Below are 9,233 nucleotides of genomic sequence, written 5' to 3'. Positions count from 1 at the left end.
AGTTTTTGACACATGTTGGGTATTGCTGGACTTTGGTGTAAGAAAGTGGGTAACAAAATGAGAGGTCCACTTTTTGCTGTTACATCTTGTAAAAGTGGAAAATTTGTGCTAAAGCATCACTTTTGTGTTAAAGAAGAAAATTTTCAATATGACAACCTATTGTTATAAAATTCTGTGAAGTAGCTGTGGGTTCAAAATGCACACTATACCCTTAGATAAAATCCTTGAGGGGCATAGTTTCCATAATGGGGTCAGTTGTGGGGGAGCTCTACTATTTAGCCACTTCAGGGGGTCTCCAAACGCAACATGGCGTGCGCTAATGATTCCTGCCAATTTTGCAGTCAAATGGCGCTCCTTTCATTCCGCGCCCTGCCGTGCACCCAGACAGTTGATTTCCACCACATATGATGTATCGGCGAACTCAGGAGAAATTGCACAATACATTTTATGGTGATTTTTTTCCTGTTACCCTTGTGAAAAAAAGCTACATGGTTGAAGTAACAATTTTGTGTTAAAATTTAATTTTTTTATTTTCATGGCTCAACGTTATAAAATTCTGTGAAGCACCTGGGGGTTCAGGGTACTCACCAAACATCTAAATAAATTCCTTAAGGGGTCTAGTTTCCAAAATTGGGTCAGTTGTGGGGGGTTTCTGCTGTTTAGGTACCTTAAGGGCCCTACAAATGCAACATGATGCCCGCAATCTTTTTCAGCCAAATTTGCTTTCCAAAATTCAAATATTGCTCCTTGTCTTACGAGCCCTCCCATTTGTCCAAACAGAGGTTTCTTACCACATGTGGGGTAACACCGCGCTCATAAGAAAGTGGGTACCAAACATTGGGGTCCAATTTTTGGAATTACCTCTTGAAAAAGTAAGAAAATTAATGCTAAAGCAACATTTTTGAGAAAAAAATGAAAATTTTCAATATGATAACGTAATGTTATTAAAATCTGTGAAGTACCTGTGGGTCAAAAATGCTCACTATATCCTAGATAGAAGCCTTGAGGGGTCTAGTTTCAAGAATGGCATCACTTGTGAGGGGTTTCTGCTGCTTAGGTACCTTAGCGGACCTGTAAATGCAACATGGTGCCCGCAATCTATTTCAGCCAAATTTGCTTTCCAAAATTCAAATATTGCTCCATGTGTTCCCAGCCCTCCCATTTGTCCAAACAGAGGTCTGGTTTAACGGTAAAAAAATTCAAAAGTTGAAAATTTCAAAATTTTCAAACATTTTGCCAAAATTCATTTTTTTTCACAAATAAACACAAAAAATGTTGTCCAAAATTCGGTACTAAAATGAAGTCCAATATGTCATGAAAAAACATTCTCAAAATCACTGGGATCCGTTGAAGCGTTCCAGAGCTATAACCTGATTAAGTGACACTGGTCAGAATTGCAAAATTTGGTCTGGTCATTAAGGTGAAAATTAGCTCCGTCACTAAGGTATAAGAAGTTGAATGTTGATAAAAACTATACCTTCGTAATCCCTATTATGGAATTCTAAGTTAACATAAAGGAATATTCTGTTTAGATACCTCATCGTTTTGTAAAATGCGCAATATCCAATGCTCTGGGGTAATGTGACCTATCCTGCAGTACATGGACAAGCTATTACTTTGAATACAAAGTTGTGGAATAAAAGGAAATTGAACACCTACAGATTCATCACAGACTGCAGGTGCTTGTTGCAGGTACTAGTAGATGGACACTTTGTGACCACATTATTGCTAAAGAGAATCTGTCACCAGGGCTTTGCTACCTAATCTGAGAGCTGCATAATAAGACAGAGACCCTGATTACAGTGAGGTGTTGTGTTACTGGGATGATTGCTGTATTTTTTATAAAATAACTGATTCATCACTGGAAGATTATCACTAGAGGACTAGTAAGCTTGTTGCAAGATAGTCCTCGATTTTCATAAACTCGGTATAATCCCACCCTCATCACTAATTGGTAGGGATGATCGAATACCTCAAATATTCGGCTTCACGAATACTTGCCGAATAGATCAATGCTATTCGACTATTCGCGAATATTCGATGCGCAATGTACGTCTATGGGAAACCGAATAACAACTATTCGTAACTATTCGAGCTTCCCATAGACTTACATTGCGCATCGAATATTCGCATAGCGGCGACCTATTTGTCGGATATTCGTGAAGCCGAATATTTGAGGTATTCGATCATCCTACTAATCACACTATCATCCTACTAATAACCCTACTAATTGGCATCTTTCGTCCCACACACAATGTACATAGGCAGCTGCCAATCAGTGGTGTGGGTGAGGTTATACATAGCACAGCATTCTGAGAATATGCACATGTACACCAGTAAAACAGCGATTTTATAAAAAATACACCACACAGCCCAGTAAGTAATACATAGCTGGATCGGGGTCTCTGCTCCTATATCATACAGCTCTCCGAGGAGGTAGCAAAAACCTGGTGACAGGTTCCCTTTAAGGAATCTTTTTTGAGATTGTTGAGGTAAAGAAAGTCCTTTCTTATTTGCATAGTGTACCCCCTTATAGCTCACAGGGGTTAGGGGTGTACAGTATTGCTCTTTGGCTTACTAATATCAGGGTGTTAATGTCTGATGTCAGATTCGCTTTAAATATGTGTGTGCTTTGTTGGTTCAAGTGAATCATTCTAATGTGACAGTTCAGATTGAAGAACACAGCTCACCCATTTTATTGTTTGCAGCATGCTCTGACCCCAATGGAATTGACTGGGTTTCTTCCAAGACAGAGTTAACAAATTTATTTTGACCTAAAACAAAGTACTGATAACATTTGAATGTGTGTCAGGATGACTTCCAAGAAAAATCACAGAAGGCAACAGTCAACTCAATGAACAGAGGCTGGCATCAAATATGAGAACATCTGCTCACAGCTATTTACCAATTGCCCTTTAAAAAATATTTTGGAAAACAGATAAAGGTCCCGCAATTAAAAAAAGAAAAAAATTGGCTTGCTCTTGTGGATTAGGACCAAATTCACCTTCAATGCTTCCACCTTTTGAATATTGAGCAGAACAATTTTTAAATACTGGAAAACCCCATTAAAGAGTGATTATGGTTTAAGCAAGTAAAGCTTATTGGAGAAGATATATTAAAAATATCTTATTTTTAGAAAGTGGTAACATAAAGAAGACAAACCTGAAATGTGCCATATTTATCATGGAGGCTCATAAATGGTAATAAATCTTAAGACTGATTATTCTTGCCCAACTAAAGGTCCAGTCACACTAAGCAACTTACCAGCGATCCCAACAACGATAGGGATCGCTGGTAAGTTGCTAGGAGGTTGCTGGTGAGATGTCACACTGCGACGCTCCAGCGATCCCACCAGCAACCTGACCTGGCAGGGATCGCTGGAGCGTCGCTACACGAGTTGCTGGTGAGCTCACCAGCAACCAGTGACCAGCCCCCAGCGCCGCGTGGAAGATGCTGCGCTTGGTAACTAAGGTAAATATCGGGTAACCAACCCGATATTTACCTTGGTTACCAGCACACGGAGCTACACGTGCAGAGAGCAGGGAGCAGCGCACACTGAGCGCTGGCTCCCTGCTCTCCTAGTTACAGCACACATCGGGTTAATTACCCGATGTGTGCTGCAGCTAAATGTGCACAGAGCAGGGAGCAGCGTACAATGCTTAGTGCTGGCTCCCTGCTCTCCTAGCTACAGCACACATCGGGTTAATTAACCCGATGTGTCCTGCAGCTACATGTGCACAGAGCAGGAGCCGGCACTGACAGTGAGAGCGGCGGAGGCTGGTAACAAAGGTAAATATCGGGTAACCAAGGACAGGGCTTCTTGGTTACCCGATGTTTACATTGGTTACCAGCCTCCGCAGAAGCCGGCTCCTGCTGCCTGCACATTTAGTTGTTGCTGTCTCGCTGTCACATAGAGCGATGTGTGCTTCACAGCGGGACAGCAACAACTAAAAAATGGCCCAGGACATTCAGCAACAACCAACGACCTCACAGCAGGGGCCAGGTTGTTGCTGGATGTCACACACAGCAACATCGCTAGCAACGTCACAAAAGTTGTTCGTTAGCAGCGATGTTGCTAGCGATGTTGCTTAGTGTGACGGGGCCTTAAGCCAGACACAGGGGCCATTAAAAGACATGTTTGATCCTTATCTCCCCCTACACCATCTGTCGGAGACCCCCAAACACTTTAGATTGTCAGTCGAATACATCAATATCAATGTATTTGTTAGTCTAATGTGTATGGAGGCCTTAATTACAATGGTTCTCAAAGTCTGTTTGGTGTCTTTATTGTCTACATCAGATCTGAGCGAACTGCATCCTGCAGTCCACATTCGGCCCTTTGGTTGATCATGTCGGTCTCCAGACTGGGTAAGCCAAGGCACTGAAAACAGTCCCAACTGCACCAGAGTTGGGGAGCCCTGTGCTCTGTGCCCTGTCCTCTCTAAGCATCTCGAGTTTAATAAGAGTTGATTAGGGAAGAGTCAGCTCTCCATTTCAACATTCATCCTGTGCTTCTGGTATGAAAGCAGCAGCAATGTGACATCACTAGATTGTGTCTGCTTTGCCTTAGCACACACACATCACAGAACCCAATGATGGATGGGGCATTATCAGTCAATACTTGTGGGGGGAAATTTTGGTGGCATCATATTGTGAGGAGGAGTGCGGGGGCCAACAAACTATGTGGTGAGCTGTAAGAGCCATCATCCTTTGGGTGTCTGGGGGAATCATACTGTTTTGAGGGCTTTGGGTGCTATCATACTTTTGGGGGCTATCAAATTGTGTGGGGAGCTGTGGGGGATCATACTGCTTGGGGTGGCTGTGGTGACAATCATAATGTGTAGGAAGGCTGTGGGGACATTATACTGTGTGGGGAGCTGTGGGGGTAAACATACTGTGCTGAACTGTTGATCAAGGTACAGTGCTGAATGACAGGAGTAGTATGATATACTGCTTTATATAAACCTTATGGATTCGACTAACTGCTACTGATAAGAATACAGGTGCATCTCAATAAATTAGAATATTTTCTGAGATAATGACTTTTGGGTTTTCATTGGCTGTAAGCCACAATCATCAACATTAACAGAAATAAACACTTGAAATAGATCACTCTGTATGTAATGACTCTATATGATACTGTATATGACTTTCCCTTCTTGTATTGAATTACTGAAATACAGTAAATTAACTTTTTGATGATATTCTAATTTATTGAGATGAACTTGTATGTGTACAATACAATAAGCTCTATTGTAACATGTATTAGCAGCAGCGAGTTAATATACTCAGTTCCTCTAATTTAGCGATAATATTAAGATAAGATAATAAGTTAATATTAACCCCTTTACCACCCAGCAATATTCGTTTTTTTTCTTCATTTTTTCCTCCCTTTCTTCCAAGAGCCATACTTTTTTTTATTTTTCTATCAATATAGCCATATGAGGGATTGTTTTTTGCAGGATGAGTTGTACTATAGAATTACATAATTTATTCTGCCACATATTGTATTGGAAAACAGAAAAAAAATTCCAAGTGCGGTGAAATTGCTAAAAAAAAATACATTTTTTTTTGTGGTTTTTATATGATTGCCAGGTTGAAATGAGTTCGTAGATACCAAACGTGTATAGTTTTACTTTTATCTAAGTGGTGAAAAAAACAATTCAGCAGTTTGTAAAAAAAAGGCACTTTTGTTGCCATTTTCTGAGAACAGTATCGTTCTCATTTTTCAGGATCTGGGGCTCAGCGAGGGCTTATTTTTTGCGTCTTGAGCTGGTGTTTTTAACTATACCATTTTTGGATGGATGTGAAGTTTTCATTGCCTAGTATTGCATTTTAATGCAATGTTGCATCAGAAAAACAAACATCCTTTACTGATCAGATTAATTGATTTTATATTTTGATAGATTGGGCACTTGTGAATATGGCGATATCAAATATGTGTATTTTTTTATTATTGTTTTAATTTCAATGGGGCAAAAGGAGGGTGATTTGAACATTTAGTTTTTTTATTGTTAATAACTTTTTTAAACTTTTTATTGATTTCACTATTCCGCTTTGAGGACTTCATCACTGCACTGTATGATCACTTCTGCTGTTGAGTGCGATGCTCCATGAGAGCAACAGGGGTCATCAGCTGACACCTTGCTGTCATGACATCCTATTGGCGCTTCGTGTCGCATCACAGGTCCACCGATGGCAGCGGGGAACGGTGTGGTCCCTTCCGAAGCGCGTCAAATTGCTCTGTTAGAGTTTGACAGTACAACCGAACTAGTTAACAGGCGTAGGTGGATCAGATCGGGAGCCATCTGCAGGAAATAATGCTGGCTCGACGCACGTGCCCGTATTAAAGGGACAGACACGACCTACTATGTATAGGTACATCCTAGGTCGTAAAGGAGTTACTAATGAGCAGAATTAATTACATGTATGAATTATATGTAGGGGCAAGTTAGTTAGCGAAACATAGGAAGATTTACCCTTTAAAAACATCAAATTTTATTATAGAATATTAAAACTTACCCACACCTAGGTGTTCAAATAAACAAATTAATAATAAATTAAACAATTGGGATGCACAGAAAAAGGTGAAATGCTTGCCCTGTTAAGGCACTCCCTTCTGTGCCCTACCTATCAGCGGCAGTTGGCACCCTATATTGCGATGTGGTGCCTCCACTACCCATAGACTGCCCCTAACATCACCCTACACATCCCTGTTAGAGAGAAAGTGGAAATGATAAAGTGCACAGTGAAAAAAAGTTCTATAATGAAAACTGGCAGTTGCAGGGTAAATACAGTCATATGAAAAAGTTTGGGCACTCCTATTAACGTTAACCTTTTTTCTTTATAACAATTTGGGTCTTTGCAACAGCTATTTCAGTTTCATATATCTAATAACTGATGGACTGAGTAATATTTCTGGATTGAAATGAGGTTTATTGTACTAACAGAAAATGTGCAATCCGCATTTAAACAACATTTGACCGGTGCAAAAGTATGGGCACCTCAACATAAAAGTGACATTAATATTTTGTAGATCCTCCTTTTGCAAAAATAACAGCCTCTAGTCGCTTCCTGTAGCTTTTAATGAGTTCCTGGATCCTGGATGAAGGTATATTTGACATTTCCTGTTTACAAAACAATTCCAGTTCAGTTAAGTTTGATGGTCACTGAGCATGGACAGCACGCTTCAAATCATCCCACAGATGTTCAATGATATTCAGGTCTGGGGACTGGCATGGCCATTCCAGAACATTGTAATTGTTCCTCTGCATGAATGCCTGAGTAGATTTGGAGCGGTGTTTTGGATCATTGTCTTGCTGAAATATCCATCCCTGCATAACTTCAACTTCGTCACTGATTCTTGCACATTATTGTCAAGAATCTGCTGATACTGAGTTGAATCCATGCGACCCTCAACTTTAACAAGATTCCCGGTGCCGGCATTGGCCACACAGCCCCAAAGCATGATGGAACCTCCACCAAATTTTACTGTGGGTAGCAAGTGCTTTTCTTGGAATGCCGTGGTTTTTTTTGCCTCCATGCATAACGCCTTTTTGTATGACCAAACAACTCAATCTTTGTTTCATCAGTCCACAGGACCTTCTTCCAATATGTAACTGGCTTGTCCAAATGTGCTTTTGCATACCTCAGGCAACTCTGTTTGTGGCGTGCTTGCAGAAACGGCTTCTTTCGCATCACTCTCCCATACAGCTTCTCCTTGTGCAACGTGCGCTGTATTGTTGACCGATGCACATTGACACCATCTGCAGCAAGATGAAGCTGCAGGTCTTTGGAGGTTGTCTGCAGATTGTCCTTGACTGTTCTCACCATTTTTCTTCTCTGTCTTTCTGATATTTTTCTTGGCCTGCCACTTCTGGGCTTAACAAGAACTGTACCTGTGTTCTTCCATTTCCTTACTATGTTCCTCACAGTGGAAACTAACAGTTTAAATCTCTGAGACAACTTTTTGTATCCTTCCCCTGAACAACTATGTTGAATAATCTTTGTTTTCAGATCATTTGAGAGTTGTTTTGAGTAGCCCATGATGCCACTCTTCATAGGAGATTCAAATAGGAGAACAACTTGCAAGTGGCCACCTTAAATACCTTTTCTCATGATTGGATACACCTGCCTATGAAGTTCAAAGCTCAATGAGGTTACAAAACCAATTTAGTGCTTTAGTAAGTCAGTAAAAAGTAGTTAGGAGTGTTCAAATCAAGAAATTGATAAGGGTGCCCCTACTTTTGCACCGGTCAAATTTTGTTTAAATGCGGATTGCACATTTTCTGTTAGTACAATAAACCTCATTTCAATCCAGAAATATTACCGAGTCCATCAGTTATTAGATATATGAAACTGAAATAGCTATTGCAAAAACCCAAATTGTTATAAAGAAAAAAGGTTAACATTAATAGGGGTGCCCAAACTTTTTCATATGACTGTATACAGCATAAGAATGTATAGGGGATACTCATCACTCTCCGAATGGTGTCCACATCCAAGCTTTGCCTCAACGCGTTACCCCACTATTGGTTCTTCATGAAGCTGGATTTGGAAGCTGTGTATTCTCCTGGCTATAATGTGATCCCGATTCTAGTACTGCAATTCAGACTTGAGATGGGTGTAACCAAGTCCTGGCCAAATGGTCTGTTGATATTAACCCTCTAGCATAATAGCTGGCTACTGATGCCTAAGGATAAGGTGTGAAATTAATTTCAGCCTATTGGTTCCACCCTCCATTACAGTTGCCATCTCTAACGTGGATCCTTGGATAAACTACTTGCCCACTCCATCTAAAATAAAAAATCTGTCCTGATCATGTGATGGTGTATATTGTCCGTGCATACAGTTAGGTCCAGAAATATTTGGACAGTGACACAATTTTCGCGAGTTGGGCTCTGCATGCCACCACATTGGATTTGAAATGAAACCTCTACAACAGAATTCAAGTGCAGATTGTAACGTTTAATTTGAAGGTTTGAACAAAAATATCTGATAGAAATTGTAGGAATTGTACACATTTCTTTACAAACACTCCACATTTTAGGAGGTCAAAAGTAATTGGACAAATAAACCAAACCCAAACAAAATATTTTTATTTTCAATATTTTGTTGCGAATCCTTTGGAGGCAATCACTGCCTTAAGTCTGGAACCCATGGACATCACCAAACGCTGGGTTTCCTCCTTCTTAATGCTTTGCCAGGCCTTTACAGCCGCAGCCTTCAGGTCT

Source organism: Anomaloglossus baeobatrachus, chromosome 2 (assembly GCF_048569485.1).
Source record: "Anomaloglossus baeobatrachus isolate aAnoBae1 chromosome 2, aAnoBae1.hap1, whole genome shotgun sequence".
Taxonomy (NCBI): Eukaryota; Metazoa; Chordata; class Amphibia; order Anura; family Aromobatidae; genus Anomaloglossus; species Anomaloglossus baeobatrachus.
Note: the sequence above shows the minus strand (reverse complement) of the source record.